The sequence below is a fragment of the Lycium barbarum genome, chromosome 7 (genome assembly GCF_019175385.1).
Source record: "Lycium barbarum isolate Lr01 chromosome 7, ASM1917538v2, whole genome shotgun sequence".
NCBI classification, from domain to species: Eukaryota; Viridiplantae; Streptophyta; class Magnoliopsida; order Solanales; family Solanaceae; genus Lycium; species Lycium barbarum.
Window position 1 is genome coordinate 130,684,335 of NC_083343.1, and position 27,397 is coordinate 130,711,731.

General features: G+C 38.0%; 1 pseudogene; it reads right to left on the reverse strand.

Moving 5' to 3' along the window:
- The window catches only part of LOC132604430 (kinesin-like protein KIN-12B), a 31,013-nt pseudogene extending 7,418 nt beyond the window's left edge, over positions 1–23,595 (reverse strand).
- Between the last annotated feature and the right edge of the window lie 3,802 nt (positions 23,596–27,397).

A 27,397-nucleotide genomic window follows, 5' to 3' on the forward strand; every position in this document is an offset into this window, starting at 1 on the left:
AGTGCTTGAATGAAGAAAGTGACCATTTCTGTTTCCTCCATAGGTGGGTGTACCCTAGACGCTTCTTCCCTCCACCGTATAGCATATTCTCGGAATGTTTCGATCGACTTCTTCTTCAACTTTGTAATCGAAATTCTGTCAGGAGCAATCTCAACATGAAACTTATAATGATCCACAAAAGCATTTGCCAAATCATCCCAAGTACGCCATTTGGTTGTATCTTGCATGGAATACCATTATAAGGCTTTCCCACTCAAACTTTGATTGAATAATTTGACTCTTATCCCTTCATTCTTTCCTACGCCAATCAACTTCTCACAATAGACTTTCAAATGAAAGAAAGGGTTTCCCGACCCATCAAACTTCTCAAATTTCGGAATCTTGTAACCTGGAGGCAATTCTACCTCAGGGAATGCACATAATTCTTCATATCTTACGCTTTGATTACTACCCAGTCCACGCAAACTTCTCATAGCATCCTCCAAACTTTTGAGCTTTCTATTTATCATTTCATCATTAACTGACCATGCTTCATTTTCAACTTCGGCATAATGATCAACATCTGTGCGACATTGCCCTTGAATTTGTGTCATGGGTGGAGTTGTGGTATAGGTATATACTGGCGGAGCTTGATATGTATTGGTAACATCATGTGCCGGCGGTATGAACTGAGCTTTTGAAGAGGTGGCTGTAAATAAAAAAGGAGCATTTTGAGTGAGGTGTTCGGAGCGAACTGGCTGAGAAGTGGTAAAATAATTTGCTTGGTTAAATTCATCCAAATTTGGGAATGGAGGTGGCACAGGCAAAGTCTGACGAACTCCCTGGGACGGAGTCATATGTGGCGGTGTTTGAGAAAATGACCGGTTGTGAAGTACCATATGACTTAGTTCGGCAACTCGTCGCTCCAGACGGGCAATGGTCTCCAAATGTGTTTCTGATTCTTTGGAGGATGTGGGATCACTTGTGATTGGTAAACTAAGAGATGGCTCAGACGAAGTGGCTACATTGATCAAACTTTGTTCCATTTTAGAACGAGTCCTTTTGGTTAACCAGGTGATTAGTGATGGATTGGAATCCGATTTCTTGGCTCTGGACCGTGTGAAATATGAATGCTCCGCCAGTTCCCCTTTTAGCACAAGTCAACCTTCTTCGTTTTGAAAATAAGTTTGAAAAGAAAAGAAAAAAACAAAAGAAAAGAAAAAAAAAGAGAAAAGAGTCAGTATACGGGAATGACATATTATTGCATATAAACTCATTATTGCACATAATACATCGCGTTTTATAATGCAAGGGACCTCTTTATGCCAGAGGTAGGCCTAACGAATATTTGAAGGACAAAACATGTCTTTTATGTATCATTCCACAACTCCTCCTAAAATTAATTTATAAGAATAATAAAAATTATTATATGCCAATCAATAATACATCTCAAAATCAACCTAAGATATCTAATATTTCCAGTCCACTAATTTCCTTTGGTTGCCTTCAATCTCCGGCATTAAATTTTGGATGCTCCATGATAACCTGCAACAAAAGGTCAATTTTCTTGAAATGTTTATCTATAGAGTACTAGGTCCACATATTCCACATGTTTGTCCTTCAAATGATGCACATAAATAGTGAAAGCGTCACTTAGAGTCATAGACTCATTTGGACATTTGGTAAGGTTGACTAATGGACTTAATACACCAAGGGTATTAAGCCTCCTAGGTTTAAAATGATGCATGTTCTTACAAGGTTTTGGCTTCGCTCTACCCTAAGTAGACTAAGAATGGGTTTACTAGACACAAGGTTCCCGAGCGGACTGCTCGAGTGAGAAAGCTACGCGGTCCCCGTTACTCGGGCACCCCGCGCATACGCCAACTCTCCTAAAATTTGGATTCTACGAAAGAAATTTGCGGGTGCGCAAAACACACCTCGCGTGTACGTCTGATAGTGTGAGTTTCCAGAAGTGGAAGAAATATGAACGGAATGTCAATTTAAGGAAAGCAGTAATATACATATTACATAGAAAAAATGCACATAAGGAATGGAATACAAACATTTAAAAGCATATAAAGCAACAATATAAGGAAAATAAAACAAAACAAACAAAATGTCCCACAAATTATTTATTAACCTAAGTTGTTATGGTTAGAGCTTAAAGTCCCCAGCGGAGTCGCCAAGCTGTCACACCCCTTTTTAACCGGGTTGATTTAGGGAGTATGACGTATTGGTGATTCCTGTTTATTTGTTTTAAGGAGTCGCCACCTAATTAATTTAACGGTGAATTAGGGCACCTAGATATTAGCTAAGGCAAAGTTAGAACTAAACCTCAATTAATAGTCTGCTAAACCAGTGTGATTCTAGGTAAGGGCTCTATATTATCCTAAAGGGAAGGGGTTAGGCATCCTTTAGAATCCGTTAACTTACGGTTATCCGACCAAACTTAGATTAATTAATTAGGGCTAAAGATGCAAATATAATATTTAAGAAAATAATTTGGTAAGTTATTGCTAATGTTTAGGAAGATAAAATGTAATAATGCTATTTAAAATAATGCTTATAGATATTACTAAGGTTTTAAATGAGAAATATTAGCTAGAATAAGACGAATAGAAAATATGTTAATTTATAGATGAAGGAAATTTCAAATGACGTTTGGCAAAAGAAGGTTTGAAATGTTAAGTAACACTTAAAAAAAATGTTGATATAATTTTAGATACTAATACCGTTTAAAATAAAACTTGTAAAAGATAATTTGCATATGAGTAATAGTTTTAATAGAAGATTTCGCAAATTTAAACTTTGAATAAGATAGTGTGATATGAATATGTAGAAAAATCTAGACTATTCTTTAAATGAAAAAGCAAAAGGAAGTGAGTTTTCTTTCTCTTTCAAACATTATTTAATTATGCCTGGTTAAAATATATAATTGGGCAAACCTTGAAAGCAATATTCATAAAATATGCTTGAGTTTATTATGTGTATTAGTGACGTTTTGAAATGTATGTGATAGTAAGCATAAATTGTGGTTCCTTTGGCCAAAAGATGTAGTCATGCTATTTCGAAAATCAATTACTCAAATAAATATTATAGATACAATGAATAGTTTTAAACATAGAAGTGAATGTGATTTGTGAAATTAACTACCCATTACTAGACTAAAACCCCTAATGTCTAAAGTTTCTCTTAATTAACAAGCACAAATGTTAGTCATACAATATAAGTTAAGTGCACGTAGAAATAAATAAGAAAATAGAATAGGTATAAGATAAATGGGCTTGGCCCATTTGGATTGCAGTGATCCGTTTGCACTGGGCTTCAGCCCAATAATAATGTTTGTTGTCGCGGTACTGTTGTTGTTCACATTTATTGGGCTTAAGCCCAAATTTTATTTCCTGGTTTGGCTGCGGATTGGCTGACTCAAGAAGAGAAATTGCGTTGAGCTTTTAACCCAACATCAAACGTGAAGGAGGACGAGTCCCGAATTGGGACTCCATTTCTCGATGTGTACATGTAAAAAAAAATGAAGATCAGTGACCAGGAAATGCATGCAAATAACGAACTCTAAAAAAAGAGACAAAGAAAGATATGCACTGTTACGTGGCAGATCTGTTATAAGCTAATGAATCCTTAATATGACTTCAAAAGTAAAAGAGAAAACACAGGGGGCACACGACTAATGTCCAGACTAAGAAGTATAAAAATTAGGCAACTATCACTAATATTACACTGAAATTGAACCCATAACATCATAAACCGGATTAGCATTCAAATTGGTGGAAATTTAAAGAAAAGCAACCTTAAAAGAAAGAAAAGACCTGGATAGCTAATTACTTCGACTACAAGTTCAGTTCCAAACAAGCATACGTGACACGAGACAAATACTAACGACCGAAGCAGGATATTACATTCAATTAGGGTGGGGGCTGGAAATAGAGGAATCACGCAGGGGTTCTCAGCCTCAAATACAGTAATTAGGCTCAGAATGAAGTAGAAATTTGGTTCCAAATCCCGGCAGAAATTAAATTTTAAAAAAAAGTGCAGCAGTTCACGGCCCAAAGTGTACAATAAAATGACTAAGATTACAGCAGTTCGAGGCCGTGAATAAAGCAAAAAAAAAAAAAACAGTTAAAAGGCAATACTTCCTGGCTCAAAACGAAGCAGCAAAGTGATTAACATGCAGCAGCAGTTTCGACACCAAAAGGGCAGCGGCAAAGTAACTAGTGTGCACCAACAATTCTAGGATATTATTGAACGTCTAAAGGAGCATTATGTTTTACAATGAGCCGAACAGTTTTAACATAAGAGGCGAAATGGACCAGCAAACACATGATGCATTGTGTGCGCATAACAACGTCGCAAACATGATTTTCAGAATAATCTAGACGAATATGGAAAACTTGGTTCCTAGTATTTTAAGAAATACATAGCCTCATCTCTACTTAGAATTGTAGAGGTTAATACTATGGATTCATTACACTAATCTGAACATCAGCGTCTAGCCCAAACCAAAACTTTAAAACAAGACTTCTAAAATCAGTATTTCACAAAGAAAGAGACAGAGTGGGATAAGAGATCGACAATCACATCATAAACTTAGCCATATCGATTCATTCAACACTATGGCTTAAACCGAAAGGACAAAGAGTAGGCTGATTACAGAAATGAATTTCGATCGCTTAAGTTAGTTAGTTTTGAAGTCGTCATAACAAAAGGAATTCTGCAAGTGGAATCCCAACTACACATGTATTAAGATTTGAGAATCATATTAGCAGCAACTATGTTATCGATCATTGAACCACTATTAGCTAAATACAAAATATATGCGAATCCTATCAAGCTGCTAATTAAAACTAGATTAATTAACAACAGAATACACACAATCGACTTGACTGGAATGACAGATACGCATGAACATATGAGCATTTATAAACTGAAATCAAAGCAGACCACATTAACACATAAACATGTAAGACTGTTAACTACTAGACTGGAAAAACTAAACTGAAACGTGAGCGTATGAACATTATTAAAACCGAAGTTAAACTGATTAAAACATGAATTAAAAATAGCTTTAAATAATCCTCTGAACATTATCAGATTTACAAAGTGAGCATATAATCTCCAAAACAGGACCAAAATACTTAACGTACATTAAACAATGCTTAACTTACATAATCAAGCTAAAAAGAAGAAGATAAGCTGCTTAGCAAAATCATAATCCAAGCATAATCGCATTATGTAGTTTCCCTCAAACTGATAAATGCATACTAGTCACATAATTAACATCATGCTAATCACATAATTAACAGAAAAAGCAACTCAAACAGCAGATGCTATAAAGTATAAGAGAAAAAGGATTATGGGATAGAGGACAGGCTACTATTTTTTGTACATATTTATTAAGCGGCCAGGTAACAGCTAATTCACATTTTTTTTTATCTTAAACAAACACTCTAATCACATTTGATATAATTTGGTAACAGCTAACTCACAAACATGTCTTGAACTAGACTAGGGCATAATGAAGGCAAACCAGCCCCAAACAATAAAAAAATGAAAACAACAAACCACATCATATTGGCATTTTAAGCATACCCTAACGACAATTAAACTAAAACAGCATAAAGCGCACAAACATATTATGTGCAAGAACTGAAAATAAATGAAAGGAATTGAGTTTTCTGACCTTCTTCAGGTGCAGCGAAATGAGGCGCGGAGTCTCGATTTATCCTCGAACACCACTAAATCCGAACTTGCGCGCGCTCGAATTCAAACAAATATTAAAGCAAAACAGAAGAGAATTTAATGTTCGAGACAATGTCTAGAAAATGAAAAAAAACTGATATTTTACAGGGGACCTCGTACGATTAGGGACTGGTATTTTAGAGGTATTCGAAGCTGAAGAATTCAATATTTTGAGAATTTTTGTAACTGAAAAAGAAGACCTAGTTCTTGAGGGATCGAAAAATATTCCAGTTTCTTTGGGGCTTTCATCGATCCAAAATCGATTCTTGGGGATTTACCAAAAAAAGAACCTCAGATCCTAGGGGGTTTCGCCTCTCCCAGCCTCCCCAAATGGAACCTAAAATCGAGTAGTTATAAGAACAATTAGGGTTTGCTACGAAAAAAAATGAGTGAGGAAAGAGAGAAGAGCGGGGGGACAAGGTTGAGTGGGATGTCGGAGAGGCATGGGTGTAGCAGTGGCGTGGGAGAGAGAATCGATGGTGTGGCAGTGGGGGTGGTGTCAGAGGAGAGTGGGACGGCAGATGGGGAAAAAAAGTGGGGGTAACGTGGGTTGCGGCGCTAGGGTTTTGGAGAGGAGGGAGAGACGAGCGGAAACGGGAAAAAGGGGGAAGGGATGGAGAGGTGCGGCGGGTGTGGAAGAGGAAAAAATGGAGGAGGAAAGGGGAGGGGAGGTGAAGCGGCGGTGGAGAGAAAATCTGAAGGTAAGTGTTTCCCCTTATTCTGAATGGAAAATGGGCCGGACCCGGTCCATTTGTGGACCGGGTCGATTTTTAGACAGGGTATTTTAAGAATGGGCTAGTGAATTAAGACAATGACTGGTCTAAAATTTTGAGACAAAATACGGTCTAGTCCAAAAAATATTTAGGAGTTAGTCGGACTTTGATTTGGGGTCTGGTAAGTCAAAATACGAACCGAGTGCAAGAACTAGTTTGGCTTCTAAATTTGAATAAGAGACTCCTTTTGATTAACGATATACTGAGGGTGCTTAATAAAAAATGTGTGATTATTAGGACTCGGGTAATGAAATTATATGATGCTATAATAGTCATGCAATAATATTTTTTTGAAAATCCACAATAAAATAAATATTATTATTTAATTATGCAAAAAATAAATATGATGTGTGTGCGTAAGCTGATAATAGTAATAATAATAATAATAATAATAATAATAATAATAATAATAATAATAATAATAATAATAATAATAATAGCTGTAATAGAATAATGAAGTGTCGGTATTGATAAGAGGCTAATAATTAAATAAAAAAATAACTATATATATTTTAATTTTTCTAAAAATATTAGAAGCGTAAATAGGTGTTGACACCCAATTTTGTCCCTCCTTTATTTAATTTACCCGGGTTTTTAAATTTACTAACGAGCTAAATACTTTATTTTTCGCGATATTTTATTGCTACTACTATTAATATCACTACTTTTATTTTCAATATTATGAGCATTACTTTATCACAAATTTTAAAAACAGTTAGTCATCGTTTCGTTTTCAGGTTCCGATTCGTTAAATTAATTACAAGACAACACTTTGCAAAATATTTATTTTTTACATATTAATTATTTATTGTCTTTACATAATATATATTTTACCAGTTACTAAATTAGAAGCCCGAAGATAATTAAATAGCGGAGGAAGGACCAACAAATTAATGGCCCAAAATACCAATACAATATTATTCCCTATCCAAATAAATAACCTACATTTTTATACCCAACCCACATTTTAAACCCCACATTTTCAGACCATGTTTAAATTAATGGGCCAGCCCAAACGGACCAGCCCATTACCCGCGACCCGACCCAGTCCAATTCTCTTTTCTTTACCCTAATCCCATTTCTCCTTCTTTCTTTCGACTTCCGCCTCCTTCATCGTCTTCTCCCTTTTTTCCCTCTTCTCCGCCTCCTTCCTCCCTCTCTCCTTCTCTCTCTACCCCCACCTTTCCCTTCTCAACCCTTTCGCCGCCGCCTTCTTTCCCTTTCTTCTTCTTCCACGCTCCTCACACCTTCACCTCCCCCCACCTTCCTCCGCCTCCTTCTCTCGTCGTCATCTCCCATCTCCGTCGCCACCCACCTCCATCACCAACAACCCTCTATCCTCCATCACTACCCCATACCCCCACTTCACCACGTGATCCCCACTGCCATCTCTGACACTCCCACTTCGTCACGTTATCTCCACCATACCTCTGACTTCACCATCACCCCACGCCCCACTGCTCTGACACCACCATGTCTTGTTCCCCACCCCGTCTGTCACTCCACTTCTTCTGTCCCCCACGCCCCTCTCTCTCTTCTTGACACGAAAACCCCCTAATTCGTTTTATATATAGCCATCTTCAAATCAGTAAAAAAAAGAAAAAGAGAGGAAATGGACAGAAAAGGATTTTGGAAACTCAAAAAATCCTCTACAAAACATCAATTTTAATCAACAAAGGGAGCCAACAATAACTCTATTGGCCTTTCCCTTTCCTCCGTTTTAAGATTCTAATTACTTTATAGGGTTTAGATTCGAATTCGTCGCGTTCGAGTGTAGATTCGAGACATCGATACCCACTTCACTGCACCTACAAAAGGTGTGTGGTCTGATACATACTTACACTTAGAGCAGCTGGGGATTGCTTTCTCTATGTTTGTCCATATATCCAGTTGTTAATCAAATTGTTTGTCTGGCTACACCTGTTACCTTTGAAAGAAATCGATGCTATCTTTGTTTAAGTATTTCCTCTCCCACAGACCACTTACACAGCTGCTGTTTTCCATGAGTTGTTTTTGTTATTTGTTGTTGTTATCTAATCATGTGGCTGCTATCACAAATGATATCGTGAATCAGTCGCTAACCAAATTTACTCCTTAACTTTACAAAGAATGCTCCTCTTTAAGTCCATAACAAATGTTGTTTGCTAGATGCTTTCCCTTCATGAGCTGATAGAGTTCTAGTCGAGTTTCATACCAGTTTCCAATCTGCAGTAGTAATGTCTCCCTAATCATGAATCATAGATCTTTTTTTTTCATTTTTGCCTAAAAACCAAAGAAGCAGTCACCCTTTTTATTTCAGTTTGAATAAGAGGTTTGCTGTGGTATGGCTTATTTGACAGAATATTAATGCAAGTCTTCTCAAAATCGTATGTTTGGTTAAGCTCTTATCCTTACCTCAGCTAGTCTTAAAATTTCACATTGCCAAAAAGTAGTTTTAAATACAAAAGTTCGACCTATGTATTGTCAGCATTATATTAGCTTCTGAAACTAGAATTTGATCTAGTTGATTCAGCATGATCAGATGTTGTTTTAGGTACCAGCAGTCTAAAAAAACATCCTGTAAGATGTATATGGATATCTGACAGTACTAATATATTCATATGTGACTCAAATCTGTGAAATATACCTGTGTTTGACTCTGTTTCCTTGTGGGGAGACTATGTTTTTTGGTTGTTCTTCATTTGAGGAATAAGATCTATGTTACATGTGTGCGAAACGTAGGAGTATTAAGCTGAACTGTTTGTTTAGCTTCTGCGCGCAAAAGATAAAACTGGTTCCGGAAAGACAAAAAATAATAAGTATAAATCCAGTGTTAAGAGAGAATGAAAGAGGGGTCTTAACTTGAACTTTGCAAGATATCCTCTTTCGATTCTTTAAAATCTGTATGAGTGGTATTTGTCTGTCCTCCGCCATTTGTTAAAATTGAGTTTACCCTCTTTTAGAACTAAACATGCACTAGTTTTCTCTCAAATACGAATTGATGATAGACATTTCCTTTCCAGCCTTCTTGTTATATTATCATTTTTCATTTTGTCCCTGCAATGTTAATAGAGCAGATAGGGATATCAACCCCTCGGGGTGGGATGATTTTTGTCGATGGAGAGTCGCCAAGCTGTCACACCCCTTTTTAACCCGGCAGTGGCGTGCCCAACAACTCCAGAGTGGTATGCGCAGCTTTTGGAACCATCAAACCATTTTGGGATAGGCTCGGGAATTTTTCCTTCAATCGGTTGTATTATGCCTGCTGCTTTCATTCTTTCGAACAATTGAGCCAAGGGTTCAGCGATCTGAGTGTAATTACGGGTGTTTTTGGTGTCAGGGTTTGGACGGGCTCTAGGTATAGTATGTGGTCGATTTTGGTAAGTTGGAGCTTGGTTGGGTTGATACGGTGGGTTTAGAGGAGTAGTTATAGGTGGTGGGTTAGTGTTGGTGGATAAAGGAATGTAAGGAGTATGACCTAGTGATTGATTTATGCTTACTATTTTAGAAGTCTAAAACGTCATAAATCTTGCACTAACGTTAGCCTATTCTAAGAAATAAAGGCAAATTAGTTTCAACGGATAACTTTCTCACTTTAATTCCTTTCTAACACTTGAAATACATAATTGTTTGAGATAATTTTAGCACAATATATATATATATATATATATGTATATATATATATATATATATATATATATATATATATATATATTAAAATACTAATCTTCATATGAAGCCTTTAATATTTATTCCACATTAATCTTATGATAACTCTTTGAATTTGTGAGTCGGCATAGCTCACTTTTCGTCGAATACATATAATCATTACATATTCTGTTTCTTTTAGTTTATTTTAACTACACTCTTTAAACAAGTTATTGTGTTTTCTACAAGTATTATTTTAAATCATACTATTACACTTTCATTTAAAATTTCAACAACATTTATAAGTTGTATTTTTAAAATAACATAATGAGTATTCTTTTATACAAATTATTATTTATAAGTTCTATTTTTATAAATAGCATGTTTACATGCTTATCTATAACTTTAGTCATACTTACAAAGCTACTTCCTTTTCTATAATACTATATTTACACTTAGCCTAGCTAATCATAAGTCCGGTCGGTTAACCATTGTTAATGGGTCTTAAAGGATGCCTAATACCTTCCCTTTAGACTAATTGAACCCTTACCTAGAATCTTAAGTTTCGCAGACCTAAACAGAGCTAACTTTAAATATAACTTTAATAAACTTTAGGTGTCCTAATTCACCGTAAATAATTAGGTGGCGACTCCTTAACAAACCGACAAAAAATAGGAATCTCCAATATGTCGTACTTCTACTTTAACTCCCGGGTTAAAAAGGGGTGTGACAATAGGTATTTTGGAAGAGGGGCGGGACAAAATTGGGTGTCAACAGTACTATCAAGTCCCCATTTGTAGGGTGCGGCTCCGAGTTTCCGGGCGCTTGTCCTCGTTTTTATCAAGTAACATATTGTACTTGTTGCCTCATTAAAAACCTTATCGGAAAACTCATTTTGGGACAAAATCGCACTAAGGAAAAGAGTGCAACATGTGTTTTCAAACCTAGCACCTAACTCCATCCGATACTCGACTTTCTGCAAAAAAGAGAAGTTTAAAAATAAACACAAGTGTCCATACCTTAACAGTAGTATCTCTTCAAATGAGTCTCATTCCAATTAGTACGCAACCATTTCCCCTCCATGGATTCCAGCTGATACGACCCTTTGCCTGTTACCTCGGTTATCTTGTACGACCCTTCCCAGTTCGGACCCAGTTTTTCATCGTTGGGATTCTTGGTGTTCAAGGTAACTTTCCGAAGCACCAAGTCTCCAACTTGAAAATGTCGAAATTTGGCCCTCCGGTTGTAGTACCTTTCCATTCTCTGCTTCTGAGCTGCAATATGGACCAACGTGTTTTCGCGAAGTTCATCCATGAGATCGAGTTTTACGGCCATGGCCTCCTCATTTGACTCCTCAATGGTGTACCTAAATCGGAGAATCGGTTCGCCAACTTCTACGGGGATGAGGGTTTCAGCCTCGTAGACCAACGAGAAAGGTGTTTCTCTCGTGCTTGATTTCGATGTGGTTCTATAAGCCCACAATACCTCCGGTAGTACTTCCCTCCAGTGATGCTTTGATGTTTCAAGTCTTTTCCTTAAATTTTGAATTATTGCTTTATTCGTGGATTCGGCCTGTCCGTTCACACTCGGGTGATATGGAGTTGACACGATTTTCTTGATCTTCAACCCTTCGAGGAAATCATTGACTTTGTCGCTAATGAATTGAGGACCGTTATCACAAGTTATCTAGGCCGGGATGCCGAAACGACAAATAATGTGGTCCCATATGAAGTTAATAACCTTCTTTTCTCTAATCATTTCAGAGGCTTGTGCTTCAACCCATTTGGAGAAATAGTCAGTCATAAACAAAATAAAACGGGCCTTACCTGGTGCCCATGGCAATGGACCAACAATGTCCATTCCTCACTTCATGAAGGGCCAAGGTGATATCACCGAGTGCAGCAACTCTCCGGGCTGATGAATCATCGGGGCATGTCTTTGACACCCATCACATTTCCGGACAAAATTCTTCGAATCTTTCTCCATCCGGTTCCAGTAATAACCGGCTCTGATAATTGTTTGGATTAAGGCTTCCGCATCGGAGTGATTACCGCAAGTCTCCTCGTGGACTTCTCTCATCACATACTCGGTTTCTCCGGAACCCAAACACTTGGCCAGGGGTTCGAAGAAAGACCGTCGATACAATTGGTCGTCTACTAAGCAGAACCGCGCTGCTTTTTTCCTTAGTGACCGTGATTCTTTTGCGTCACCCGGGAGCTTTCCATCTTGCAATTAGTCGATGCACTTGTTGCGCCAATCCCAAGTCAGACCCATCGTGTTTATTTCAGCATGCCCGTTTTCTATCAACGAATTCATCAAGTGCACCATAGTGACGAGGTTGATTGCTTCCCCTTCGACCGAAGATCCCAAGTTGGACAATGCATCAGCTTCGCAGTTCTGCTCCCGAGGTATATGCTGCATGGTCCACTCTTTAAACCGGTGTAGTATCACTTGGGTTTTTTCCAGATACCTTTGCATCCGTTCATCCTTGACCTCGAAGACGCCATTTACTTGGTTAACGACCAAGAAAGAATCGCATTTTGCTTCGATTATTTCAGCCCCTATACTCCGAGCTAATTCCAAACCTACAATCATAGCCTCATACTCGGCTTCATTGTTAGTCAATTTAATAGTTCTAATCGACTGTCGAATGGTATCCCCGACAGGTGTTTTAAGGACGATTCCTATCCCGGAACATTTGAGGTTCGAGGCCCCATCCGTATGTAACGACCAAATACCCGAAGCCTTTCCCGAGGTTAGCAGAAGTTCTTTCTCAACCTCGGGGACCATAGCCGGGGCAAAATATGCCACAAGATCGGCTAAGATTCGGGACTTAATGGTCGTCCGGGGTTTATATTCGATGTCATATCCGCTAATCTCTACGGCCCATTTGGCCAGTCTACCCAACAATTTCAGTTTATGTATAATGTTCTTTAGAGGATAAGTAGTCACTACACATATCAGATGGCTTTGAAAGTAAGGTTTGAGCTTTCTAGAAGCACTTACCAATGCCAGTGCCAACTTTTCTAGGTGGGGATAACGGGTCTCCGCATCCCCTAAAGTTCTACTCACATAATATATAGGGAATTACGTACCTAATTCTTCTCAGACCAAAACACCACTTACCGCTACCTTGGATACGACAAGGTAGAGAAAGAGTTGCTCGTCCGCTTTCGGTGTGTGCAGTAGTGGCGGGCTGGACAAGTACCTTTTCAATTCTTGCAAAACTCTTTGGCACTTCGGTGTCCAGACGAAGTCATTCTTCTTCCTTAGTAAGGAGAAAAAACAGTGACTTTTATCCGAAGACCTTGATATGAAAAAACTCTGCGCCGTTATCCTTCCGGTGAGCCTCTGTACTCCTTTAACGTTATTCACCACCTCAATATCCTAGATGGCTTTGATCTTGTTCAGGTTGATTTCAATCCCCCGGTTTGACACCATGAAACCCAAAAATTTGCCAGACCGGACATCGAAAGCTCATTTTTCATACATCGAAGGTTTCCTGAAAATGCTTTAAATGGTCCTCTGTTTCCAGGGACTTGACCACCATGTCGTCAATATAAACCTCTATTGTTTTCCCTATTTGTTCTTCGAACATTCCATTAACTAGGCGTTGATAAGTTTCACCGGCATTTTTTAACCCGAAGGGCATGACATTGTAACAATAAGTCCCATACCGGGTAATAAAGGATGTTTTCTCTTGATCCTCCGGGTTCATCTGGATTTGGTTATATTCGGAGTAAGCATCGAGAAAATTTAACATCTCATGCCCGGCCGTCGCATCGATCATTCTATTGATATGAGGCATAGGAAATGAATCCTTCGGGCATGCTTTGTTTAGATCCTTATAATCAACGCACATTCGAAATTTATTACCTTTTTTCGACACCACTACTACGTTAGCTAGACAGTCCAGGTACTTTACCTCCCGGATTGAGCCTATTTTCAAAAGCTTTATTACCTCATCCATCATGAAGGCATGTTTTGCCTCTGCCATGGGCCTTCTCTTCTGCTTCACCGGGGGAAACCTCCCATCGAGGCTGAGCTTGTGAGTCGTCACTCCTAGTGATACACCTGTCATATCTATATGGGACCATGCGAAACAATCAACATTAGCTTGAAGAAATTTAATTAACTTGTTCCTGAGCTCCGAGGTTAACCCCGTGCCCAGGTATACCTTTCTATCCGGCAGACATTCGAACAAGATGACTTGCTCCAACTCCTCTACTGTAGACTTGGTTGCATCCGAGTCATCCGGCAAGACGAACGATCTGGGTACACGGAAATCATCCTCTTCATGCCCTGGGTCCAACCCATTCTGCTCCGTTGTCGAACACATGTACTTTAGTTGCTATTTAGAGTCCTTGCCACCGACTAGTTCATCCGAGTCCGATTTTTTGGGAAGGGGTGATGTGTCTTCGACCGCGAACATCTCCCTTGCGGCGAGCTGTTCTCCTCGGATGGTTTTTATCTCTTCCGGGGTCAGGAATTTCAGCAGCTAATGCAATGTCGATGGCACGACCCTCATGCTATGTATCCACAGTCTACCCAGTAATGCATTATACTTCATATCCTCTTCGATTACATAGAACACCGTTTGCTAAATGGTGCCGTCAATGTTGATCGGCAAAGAAATCTCTCCCTTCGTGGTTTCACTTGCCATATTGAACCCACTGCGGGCTACCGGTACGATCTAGTCGAGTAGCCTTAACTGTTCAATCACTCTCCATCGGATGATGTTGGCCGAGCTACCTGGGTCAATCAAAATATGTTTAACTTGCGATTTAAAAATAAAAATAGAGATTACCAATGCATCATTGTGCGGTTGAATGATGCCTTCTGCATCCTCATTGTTGAAATAGATGGAACCCTCGGATACATAATCCCGCATACGCTTCTCACGAACAATGGAAACCTTTGTCCGTTTCATCACCGACCCTTGAGGAGCATCAGTATCCCCGATAATCATGTTGATTATATGCTGAGGTTCCACTGGTTCAGCCCGTTTATGAGATTCCCGTTCCTTGTAATGGCTTTTAGCTCGTTCACTCAGGAACTCTCGAAGGTGACCATTTTTCAGTAACCGGGCCACCTCCTCTCTCAATTGGCGACAGTCTTTAGTTATGTGCCCATGGGTTCTCTGGTATTCACATATTACGTTCGGGTCCCGCTGACCGGGATCTGATCTTAATGGTCTCGGCCATCTTGCTTCTGCGATGCGGCCTATGACCGAGACGAGATCTGAGGTATTAATGTTAAAGTTGTACTCCGATATCCTCGGTAGGTCTCTGTTGGTAGCCGAGCTCCCAACATCACTTCTAAATGACATACCTCGATTGTTCGATGGCCGCTCGGTCCGTTTAACATCCCGATCGGAGAATTAGCTGGGACCAACCCTCGATATTTTTAACCTGCAGCTTGGCTTTTCTGAATGAGAGTACGACCTGTACCTTTCCCTTGATGGCCTTGACTCCGGCTCGTAATTTTTTCTCGATCTCTCAGAGCTTTTGCTCATATTTACAGGTCCCGGGAGGAGCTTAAGCTGGTCATCATCTACCCGGATCTTTGATTCATACCTGTTATGAACGTCAACCCAGGTCACAGCCTCGTATTCCAGCAAGCCAGCAAGTTTTCTTTTAGTTTGAACGAGGTTGTCGAGCTCCGAGGATTAAGCCCTTTGGTGAAAGTTTGTGCAGCCCATTCCTCCGGAACCGGAGGGAGTTCCATCTGTTCCCTTTGGAATTGGTTGATAAACTCTCGTAGTAATTCATCGTCCCTTTGGGCAATGCAAAAAATATCCGTCTTTCGGGCCTGCACCTTTTTGGCACCGGCATGAGCTTTTATGAACGCATCCGCGAGCATTTCGAAAGAAGTGATTGAATGCTCGGGCAGGTGATCATACCAAGTCAATTCTCCCTTCGACAGAGTTTCCCCGAACTTTTTCAACAACACGAATTCAATTTCATCCTCTTCGACGTCATTGCCTTTTATGGCACAGGTGTATGAAGTCACGTGTTCCTGCGGGTCCGTTGTGCCATCATATTTCTGGATATCCAGCATTTTGAACCTCTTCGGGATTAATTTCGGAGCCACACTCGGAGGAAAAGGCCTTTGGATTTACCTCTTCAAATCTGGTCCTTTCAGAATAGGCGGAGCCCCCGGGATCTGGTCCACCCGAGAGTTATATATTTTCATTCTCTTCTTAGTTGAGTCTACATGCTTCGCCAAAGTTTCGAGCATTCTCATAACTTCGGTGGATGAACCAGCTCCGGATCCATTACTCTCGACCATCTATATTTCGTCCCTTATGGGTTCGGCAACACTTTTCGTCCTCTCTGGGGCCGTTTCATCATTTTTGCTTTGCAACTGGGCTATTGCGACTCCTTGTTCGGCAATTGCAGCTCTCTATTCCTGCAACATTTCAAAATTAAACGTAAGTTAATCTCATCCGAGGTTTGCGGTACTTCCGGCCTTGCGCCTGGGACAAAGTAATTAAATTGTGAGTATTTAAGAGATCCGTGGCCGGTTGGGCGACATTCTCCTGGTTCACGGTGTTCTGCCGGTTGAGGCCCTCCCTCAAATCAACGAAAGTGGGGTCGATGGGATCTGTTGGTAAGCCCCGTAACCCATGTTCTCGTTTTCGGCCACAATCTCATTGTTGTTGACGTGACCAGATTGTCTACTACTTGCCATTTGGTCCATTTTCATAGAGATGAACAAAAGATTTTTTAATTTCAACGGGTAAGAGATAGAAGCCAAGATTAAGAGACCACTATTATCCTAGCCCCACGGTGGGCGCCAAACTGTTTACCCCGAATTTAGGTAATCAATTAAATTTATAAGTGAGATATAAGATATGTGGAAGAACTTTAATCTATTTTGGATTTATAAGAAATATTTGTGGATTTGCGTAATATAGCTTAGGATATGTGGATATACGTATTAATGATCTGAACAAAGACATAGGTACTTATTGGTTAGGCCAACTATATTGGATGAACAAACACACAAAACCACTTTTCCGAACCAAATGAGAGAGCTTCAATATAGATATTTTTTATTACAATGTTCTAGATCTCTAAAAGCTAACCCTTAAAAGTAGGGAAATGCCTCATATTTATAGTTTTGCCTTATGGACCTTGCATACAACATAAAGCCTTTTTCAGAATAAAGTAAACCCTAAAAGGATAAGGTTGGGTCGTACGGTCGTCGATACAATGTGACAGAACGATGCTGACGCGTGGCGATTTTGTAACTGATTAACCGGACTAACGGTCACGATCAACTCGGTCATGCTGAAACCTGACCAACGGCCACGATCAACTCAGTCATGCTGAAACCGGACTGGCTGTGATGCGGAGTTTCACCGGACCAAACAGATTTGCTTCACTTTTCTCAGGTCAACCGCAGCCGGTGCAATATCACCAGTTCTAAGGGAAGACTTGGTGATCATGCCTGTTTCTTCTTATCTCCGGTCCCCGGTCTCACCGGTCTTGCATATATCCGGTTTTTGCCGTATACAAAGTCTATTACAAGCAAAAGTAACCAGCAACACAAAGACAGAATAAGAGAGAGCACATATATAACAGCAAGGTCATACTTCCTAGTTAAGTCATATTGCTCCTAAGAGTTCATTTAGATATCGGAGATGCTTCTTTGTTTCTAGAGAGTAGGAGGAACCTTAATCTATATGTGTAAACTTACAGTTTATATGCAATGGTCTCCCTTAGAATATTAATGGAATTTATTTTACCATGTAAAAGATATTAATCATTCAAGCGCGCACGTCTCTACCAACCAGTATTACATCTATTTTCCCGGTAACTTTTCAACTAAAGCATTTCCTCGAACTTCTTTTTTATTTAATGAGGAACCAGAATATGGGTATCAAGTCCGTCAGTTAAACACTGAATAGCTGAATAGTCATTGTTCAGAATCTCATGTTAAACCAACGAAAAAATTACTAAAAACGGAGAGAGATAGAGACAGCGTGTGGGTTTAGAAGAGGGCTGCTGCGAAGAGATGTAAAGGAAGTGGTCGCCGACACAAAGAAGAGTTACTTGTGTCTAGCTGACTATAAGACTATTCAACTGCTGCAATAACAACAATATATGCACTGATGGAATAAATAGTAGAAAGAAAACAATGGATTCAAAACTCACCTCTGCAGCTGCAATATCTTCTTCTGCTTCTTTAAGCCGTGCAAGTAATTCACCAGCTGCTTGTACAGCTTCAGCAGTATCCCTGAGTTGGTTCTGAAGCTCCTTGTTTTCATCCCTAAAATAGTGCCTTTCCTTTTCCCTCTCCACTCTCAGAGCTGAAATTTCTGCAGCAAGAGCATTTATGAATTTAGATTCAGCACCTCCTACTCCTGCTTTTGTGGCTGCTTTTTTAGCATCCTCTATACCAACTTGGACCTTCCCGTGCCTTGCAAGCAGTTGAATATGTCTTTCTTCAAGTTCAGCACACTGTTCAATCATTCGTGCATGGCCCTGCATTGCCCTCTGCATTGCTTCTTTCAGCTCTTCCGAGCATTTCTTTTCCAAATCTAGTTCTTGTCTTCGTTTTTCAGACAAGGTGCGGGTACTTTGTAGGTCTAACCTCAACTCTTCTACGAGATAAATCCACTTACTCTATGTTTCAGTCCACTGAATTCTCTCCCTTTCAAATCTTTGTTCAGAACTCTCCTCATTTGACTCTTCAATTGTGGATAAAGCTAGAGGCACACTGGGCTCACATGGATATGTTAATTGTAGAAGAGAATTTCCTTTCCTGGATGACTTTGGTGAAGAGTCCAGATAAAAATGTAGCTCGCTCCTCAAATCCTGAATCTCCTCCAGCAACACATCCCTCTCACCTAAGTCAAAGAAGTAACGATACCGCTCCAGTTGCTCTTGAACTATTCTTAGTGCAAGTCTGTCACTTAGAACTTCAGGATGATTCTCATACTTTGCCTTCAGAAGCTGCAAGCAAATGACAAATGCAACATGTTTAGGGGAAACAAAAATATTGCAGAAGACAAATTTAAGGACAAATGCATGCCTCCTGCTCATGAATCAGTGCCAAAAACTCATCCTCCATGAACTCCTCCTTTGGTAAAATTCCATCCATATAACTCTCAAGGCGAATGATCTTATCTTCACGTGTTTGGCTAATTATAGCATTGCATTCTCGTTCATGTTTGTATTGCTGGATCTGCCATTGGTTGCAAAGCAGGTCAAAGAGATGAGGAAATAATGAAAATTGGCAGGTTTTGAACAATTTGATACATACCAAACGGTTGAGTTGCGTGATTTCAGAAGTTTGCTTGGAACATATATCTTCAAGTGCCATCTCTCTCCGTATAGCTCCAGCCAAGACATTTTCTACTGCCTGTAAAGAGTTAAGATGATTATTACACGCATAAGAATCATGCAAGACTAAGAGAACCAAAATCTCCATTTCAAAAAGCTTCAAACATGCTTTAGGTACTTGAATCTGTAAGTTCTCACAGGACTGTGATCCAGTTTCAGATACCTACTGTAATCCACATTACAGGTACCAACTGCAAATTTGAACCATCATCGGCGTCTTTAAGCTTTTGTAGCGAATTTCTGGCTTTACATTTACTGCACAAAAACATTGAACCTCTTTCAAATGATTCATCATCTTTTGTAACAGTTTGAACTCCAACATCAACTTTAGCAACTGGTATAATTGCACTAATATCAGCCTGCTTGCAAGAAAATCTGACAGAGGAGCGCCTCAAAGATGTACTTTGTCGATGAGTAATAATTTCAAGTCCCCGCTGAAGACTAGCCGCCAAATTTTCAGTTGAACTGTACTTGAAAACACGTACTCGAATACCCTAGGCATCATCCCACAAATTACACTATGTAATCTGGTGCTTCTTTAGTAAAAGCTGTCAGTAAAGGAAGCTTGTAGGCAGGAACAAACTTAGCAATTGCAGATTTTCTGAATTGACCGTCTGAATGGCAAAATGAAAAAGATAATAAGGATGTCTCCTTGTTGAGACAAGATTCAATTCTAGTATTTAAAAATAGAGATAAAAGGAGCGGCTAACCATAGTGCACCACTTTCTCTACTGAAGGGTCATATATATTTGTTGTGCCAATTATCTTCATTCCATCACATTAAAGATATAAAATGAAAGCTGCAACAAGGAGGGAAAACAATTTCAGAACCTGGAAGACATGATCTGCTACATACAATCAAAGGCTAAGAAGTAGAATCCAGAATATCCCATTGGCACGCTTCTATGGCTTTTTCCTTTCAGGCTTCAGAATTTCCAGATGTGAAGTCATATCTAATAAACGTGTCATTTAACAGCTTAATCTCTTTCCTTCGTCATATTCTTCAGGCATGTTAAATTAAATATAGCAACTAATCAAACAAGGAAAATACATGAGAACTAAAGAAATTTATTTGAGTAAAATTTATTTGAGTACTAAACCTGGCAAATGATACACAAGCTAGCTATACAATTGAAGAGCTTAATTCATATTAAAAATTTCTAAGAATGTATGAAGTAGTTGGATATCATTTTCCAACTAATAATTGACCGAGTAATAAGCTTTTAGGTTTGAAAATAAAGTAAGTATATCGATTTAATCCTATACCCTTTCCAGTTTCCAGTATGTTCGTTACACTCTCACTTGTTTATGGATTTGTTTACATGTTTCTATTTTATTATCACTTTCCTCCACTGATTTCATCACTTTCTTTAGGGTGAAAGGCATGAAATAACAAAGGATACACAGAGAAACACCAAATACACTGAAAAATCCCAAATCAGCAGAGAAAATACAAATTCAAGCAAGATGAAAGAAATACCAAAAAAAAAAAAAAAAAAACTCAAGCGCGAAGGAAAACTGCAATCAAGCCAACAGTAGACCAAAACAATAGGCAACAACAGCACCTCAACAAAAAGCGCAACCAAGTCAAAAGTTAAGCAATAACGATTGTGACTCAAAAAAGAGAATATAGAACCAATAGTGCCGGTGCACCAATTCTAACTTCTTGGATAATCTAGAACCAATAAAATTTGGATATTAGTTGTTATACTAACGTGGTTCACTACTAATTTTGCATCCAACATAATGACAGTAACTTTATTTATTTCAACAAAGATGTGGCACTCTGATGTGTAAGTCAAGGAAAATGGCAAATGATGTGACATCGATAAGATATTATATATATATATATATATATATATATATATATATATATATCAGATAATTAAGGCATCAAATATCTGAGCAATCACGCACTTCACATGGTATATATTAGGATCAGGACACAAAAATAACCGTTTATTTCAAGCAGCCACCCCAGACCATTGCTTTTATCATCTAAAATATTCACTTTCTCTTTTTTTTTTCCCTCCAGGAGCCCAGACGGCTAAAAGGTGAAAGAGAGAGAACTCAATATTGAAGCTAGCATAGGAAATTTATGAGACATGTGCATTAATCTAATCGCCAAATCGATGAAAAATCCATCTCTGGCATACTTCAGCTTGGTTAAATGATAATATGCATATAGAAAGGAGTGCCAAGATTCAAGTTCCTCAGGAAGCCCATCCAATATATTGCAATTACGAATATCAAATTCAATCAAGGAGGACAAACCTGATACTTGATGCAAAACAAAACCATTGCTGCTTGATCCACCTCTAAATCTTCATTCTCGTAGCCCCAATGTAGTCCTTGTATGTTGCAATTATGCTCAGCAGACACCTGCGAACTAGAAGTGCATGATGGCTCTAGTTGCTCAAATACCGTGGAGCAGCCAATTTCAGTATGTTACTACATCTCCTCGCGCGGAACTGAAAAGAGTTTGGGACTTTGCAGCAGGATAAGCAGCTGTACTTAAAGGTTAAAATTCATTTCCAAATTACTAGGAATAAATTTCATTTTGACTTTGGAAATTCTGATGGGGGAACCAGTTGCTTAAAGATACCTTTGCAGTAGGACAAACAATGGTACTTAGACCATAAATGGAATAGCCATCTGCAGCAACAAAAAAATATTTCATGCGATCAAGTATACTCGAGACACATAACACGAATCTAAAGATAAAAACCACATATTTGTCTATAATAGTATAGGCTATCATTTTAAAACAATTTCCAGCGTCCATACTACTACAACATCCAAGGGGAAAAATTAAAACAAGTAGAACTGCCCCGTTACCTGAGAATGATATCACCGGGTACCTTGTGTTTAGCTATACTGAAAGAGACACTGGAGAGGCCTAAAGCGACCCAAAAAAAAATGAATAACGACCATAGCAAAATCAGGCACCTTTCTCGACAAAATGGTAAAAAGAAAATGAAAATAATGGAGTAACCAAACTTTTAATGGCAAAAGGATTCCATTCCGCTCTTGTCAACAAATGCTTACTTACATAGCTCCACACACTTGGCTTTGATCATTAAATCTTGTTTGTTTTGAATATCTGATTGGATAGATGCTTCCTACATCAAAGAAACATGAAATTAATGGTAAAAATACGTATGAACACTAGAATTCTCCAGATATTTTCAAGGCTAACCTCGATTTTCTCCTTTCAGTGACATGTTTTTGCTAGCAAAGGAAGAGGTTTTTCAAGATCCAATCAAAATCATGTGTGCTTGTTGGTGAAATAAGAGCAGGTAGTCTCATCTGTCCCTGCTATCTTTCTGTTTGTTTCTATTTCTCTTTCTCTTTCTCTTTCTTTTTCTTTTTCTCTTTCTTGAAGCATCGCCCATTTTCCTTGATGGGCTATCACAAACTCTAGTCAGCTCAACATTCTGAGATTCATGTTCCTTTTGAACTACCATTGCTGTTTGATCCACCTCTACATCTTTGTTCTCATTGCCCAAATGCAGTCCCCTGTCTGTTGCAATGTTATGCTCAGCATACACCCGCGAGCTAGAATTGAGTGATGGGTCTGGTTGCTCAAGCACCATAAAGCAGCCAATTTCAGTTGTCGCTGCAGTATCTTTATTGTCATACTCCAGGCGAATTCCCCAATATGCTCCCTGTCCGTACACTGAAAATACCTCAAACAGGTAATAATCATTTGGGTTTTATTGTCAGAAGCATGCCACAATGTTTCAAATGGTATGTAGACGAAACACATGACAGGATCCGCGGTACAATAATTTCGGATCCAATACTTCAAGGAAAGTTTTCTTTCAGGGTCAGATTTGCAAACCAATGTAGCTACTAAATTCCAATACTCACTATTAGGACCACAACATATCGAAAACCCCATGAATTTATCAGTATACCAAGATGGGTTCAGATCAATTAAGATCACAATTTGATTTATAAACTGATAATTGAACAATTCTGGAATTCTCACTTCGGGAAAACAAATGAGAAAATAATCCCTTTGGTGATAGTCACACTGCAACATAAATCATTATTAATAGAAATAGATTTGACAAGAATATTCAACATTCATATATGTGAGGGAGAGATAAAAACCTGGATGCATATCCTACTTAAATGTTGTGAGTGTCGTACTCCATTTTAATCAGGTTAAATTAGAGTACAATATATTGATGATTCCTATTTTTTATTTATTTTAAGGAGTCGCCACCTAATTATTTATGGTGAATTAGGACACCTAAAGTTTATTAAAGTTATGTTTAAAGTTAACTCTGTTTAAGGTCTGCGAAACTTAAGATTAAGATTCTAGGTAAGGGTTCAATTAGTCTAAAGGGAAGATATTAGGCACCCTTTAAGATCCATTAACAATGGTTAACCGACCGGACTTACGATTAGTTAGGCTAAGTGTAAATATAGTATTATAGAAAAGAACATAGCTTTGTAAATATAACTAAAGTGGTAAATAGCCATGTAAGAATGTTATTTGAAATAGGACTTGTAGAAAATAATAATTTGTATAAAAGAGTACTTCTAATGTTATTTTGAAAACACGACTTATAAATGTTATTAAGGTTTTAAACGAAAGTGTAATAGTGTTGTTTAAAATAATACTTGTAGAAAACATAATAATTTGCGTAAAAGAAGATTCTAAATGTTAAATGAGACTCAAAAATATTGCTTAGGCCTTAAATGAAAAATATAGTAATGTTATTCAAGAATAAGATTTGTAGAAAATAAGGTAATTTGCCTATGAATAATAGCCTTTTAAAAGATGATTTGACAAATGTGATCTTTAGATAAAAATGATGTTATATGAATATGGTGGTGTAGAAATGCCTAGACTTATATTCTTAAATATGATGAATATGGTGGGTAAATCTTGAAAATGTTTATAAAATATAATCGGATTCATATTTTGTGTTAGTGACGTTTTAAAATTCCTAAGATGGTAAGAATGAAAAGTTATTCCTTTAACCCAAAAATATGTAGGCATACTATTTGAAAATCAATTACTCAAATAAATATTATAGATATTATAAATAGTTTAGAATATAAATAGAAATGAATGTAATTAGTGGAATTAACTACCCATTACTAAACTAAAACCCTTAATGTCACTGAGGTTTATCTAAATTAGCAAACAAAAATGTTAGTCATACAATACACGTTAAATACACACAAAAATAAAAATAGAGGGGTAGAAATAATGTAAATGGGCTTGGTCCATTTGGACTGCTGTGATCTGTTTGCAACTGGGCTTCGGCCCAGTAACAATTTATATGTGTTGCTGCTGTTGTTACGCCTATTGGGCTTCGGCCCAGATTTTTTATTTTCCTGTTTGGCTGCGGATTGGCTGCTACTGTATGGGGCTGACTCGAGAGGAGTTGTGTTGGGCTTTTGGCCCAACGCCGAAATGCGGGAGAAGATGACGAGTCGCTTGGACTCGTATGCGAGATGTCATGCAAAAAAAATGAAAAGAAAAGGATTAGTATATAGTCGATGAATAAGATTGAACACGTAAAATATACACACAACAAATTAGTAGATTATGTATTATAATGTGTATATTCAAGTATATCTCATGTATACGCATTCATAAAGAGGTATAAAAGGTAAATATTGTAAAGCTTTCTCCCTCGTCTTCCCGATGTTGCACAAGTTCCAAGGGATTTCATGAATCCCAGACATGGCTAACACCGGGGAGGGCTCAAGCTTAATCCATAATGACCAATCTAACCTCCCCTTAAATGTGTGGGCTAAAGTATACCAGTCACATACATAATTGATACAATTATACTTAGCATATAACGTTGAATGGATGCAGAAATATAACATGCTTTATAGAGCTGCTCGAATCCATTAGCGCACAGATTATCAACTAACCCAGCAGAGAAGTTAACTATTTTATCATCAACTCTAGTGTCTTATTGTACTCAAATAGAAACCAAACACAATAATCTAATAAACTGCTGCACAGTAAAGATAAAAAAAAACTCCGCAGTCTCATTTCGGATTAAACAAGTACCAGAACCAGTGCCTTGTGTGTGTGCGATAACCACACATAGAAGTCCAGCATATACTCAGCAATATTCATGAGAACATTCTCCAGATTAGCAACAAAGAAAGGTGAGATGAACATATATCCAACTAGCAAGCAGACTTAAATGCTACCAATCAACACAACTGCTAGATCTTGTAGATCACTCATCAAGGCATGAATCAAACGAATTATCATGTAATAGTTTTTTTAGAATGTCAACTAAGTATGAAAATCCACATCAAATACATATGACAAGGCAATTGAACACATAATGGCAGACAGCCCAAATGATAACCTCTTACCATAGTTATCTTGGTATCTCAATAACCAAACCAAACATTCATCTACACAGGGACTTATACTTATTTAGAAAGGTGCTTTACCCATGAAACTGAGTTAAAGAAAAATCAAGCATCACACAACTCAGGAAACTTAATTATATATTACATTTCTATCAAGTTTTGAACAAACCAAAGAGAGATTTTACATACAGCTGATGATCGCTTTTTCTAATCTCAAACAAAGTTTTAACTGGACTAATTTACCCTAAACGGAAAACGCATAAAAATGAAAGCATAATAAAAATGTATTGAGATCAAAGGAAATTACTAAACTAACAACCCAATTTACTAATAATACAGCAGCTAAACCCAAACTAATTTCATGGACAACACTAGAACTACGAGAATAAATGTTAAACCCTCTACACCAATCAATCCAATGGCAGTTAAAGAGATATAGGCTTTAGAATTATTTTTTTTAAAAACCTACGAGCAGCAGCTGATTAAAACAGGGAAGAGGTCTCAACAGGTCATTTCCAACTTAGACAACATGATATGGGGAATACAAACAGGGTTAACAAAATCCATATATGAAATGGCTCCTAGAAATTCTATTTTTTTTTATAATCTGTTTCTTCCTATCAGTGCAAAGCTAAATTGCAAATAACAGATCAAATATCCATTGATAATATCCGGCAAGGCAAATGGATATATGGTAAAATTACACATATCAGCTGATCAGATTTCCATAATTAAAAGTAATTGCTGTAGGATTCAATTGAAGAAAAGAACTAAGCGCATTAATCTCTTCAAGTTAATTCAAAACAAGAGTAGGACATAATCTTCTCATCTATATTCAAACAAGTTTTTGCTTTTAAATTATTTATCAACAGACTTGAATTTATCCCAAAATCCACAAGTAAACATCTACTGGTTTGAAAAACAAGTTGAGAATCTCATTGTTCATGTTATCACACTTGTAGGGATATATATACATAATCCAAACATGGTACACTTGCAATGTAGGAATCACAAAAGGAATAGGCAGTAACACGATAGATCTGATCAAGATAGCAACTACACAGCTTGAGCCTTGAACACACAGCAACTAATCCTCAAAATACAGCAGTAAATATAATAAACAGCAGTTTTAGTGCAAAATATGACAACAAAAGTGAAGAAAACTAAGGGGTCACCACCATCCTATTTCCAATGCCGCGACAAATTCCAAAGGTTTCAAGCACCTTGGAAGGGCAGGGAAGTAAACAGAGTTGGGTAAACCACAAAGCAATGATCACACATATACATAGATATCAAGTTATGCGAATTGAATCATGTGAGTTTGATTGAAGAATATACTGTCTTACTAACAAAAATTGAAATTAAACTAAACTAAAATTAAGATGTAAACAGATAGATTCTGTCAATTTCTAAACTGGAAACTAGGCCAAAATGAGACATGAACCTTTAAATATTTTAGCTACTAACCGAAACTAAATTAACTAGAAAACAGGAATGTACATAATGCTGCTAGGCTACTGAGCTAAAATTAACCAACTGAGGCAA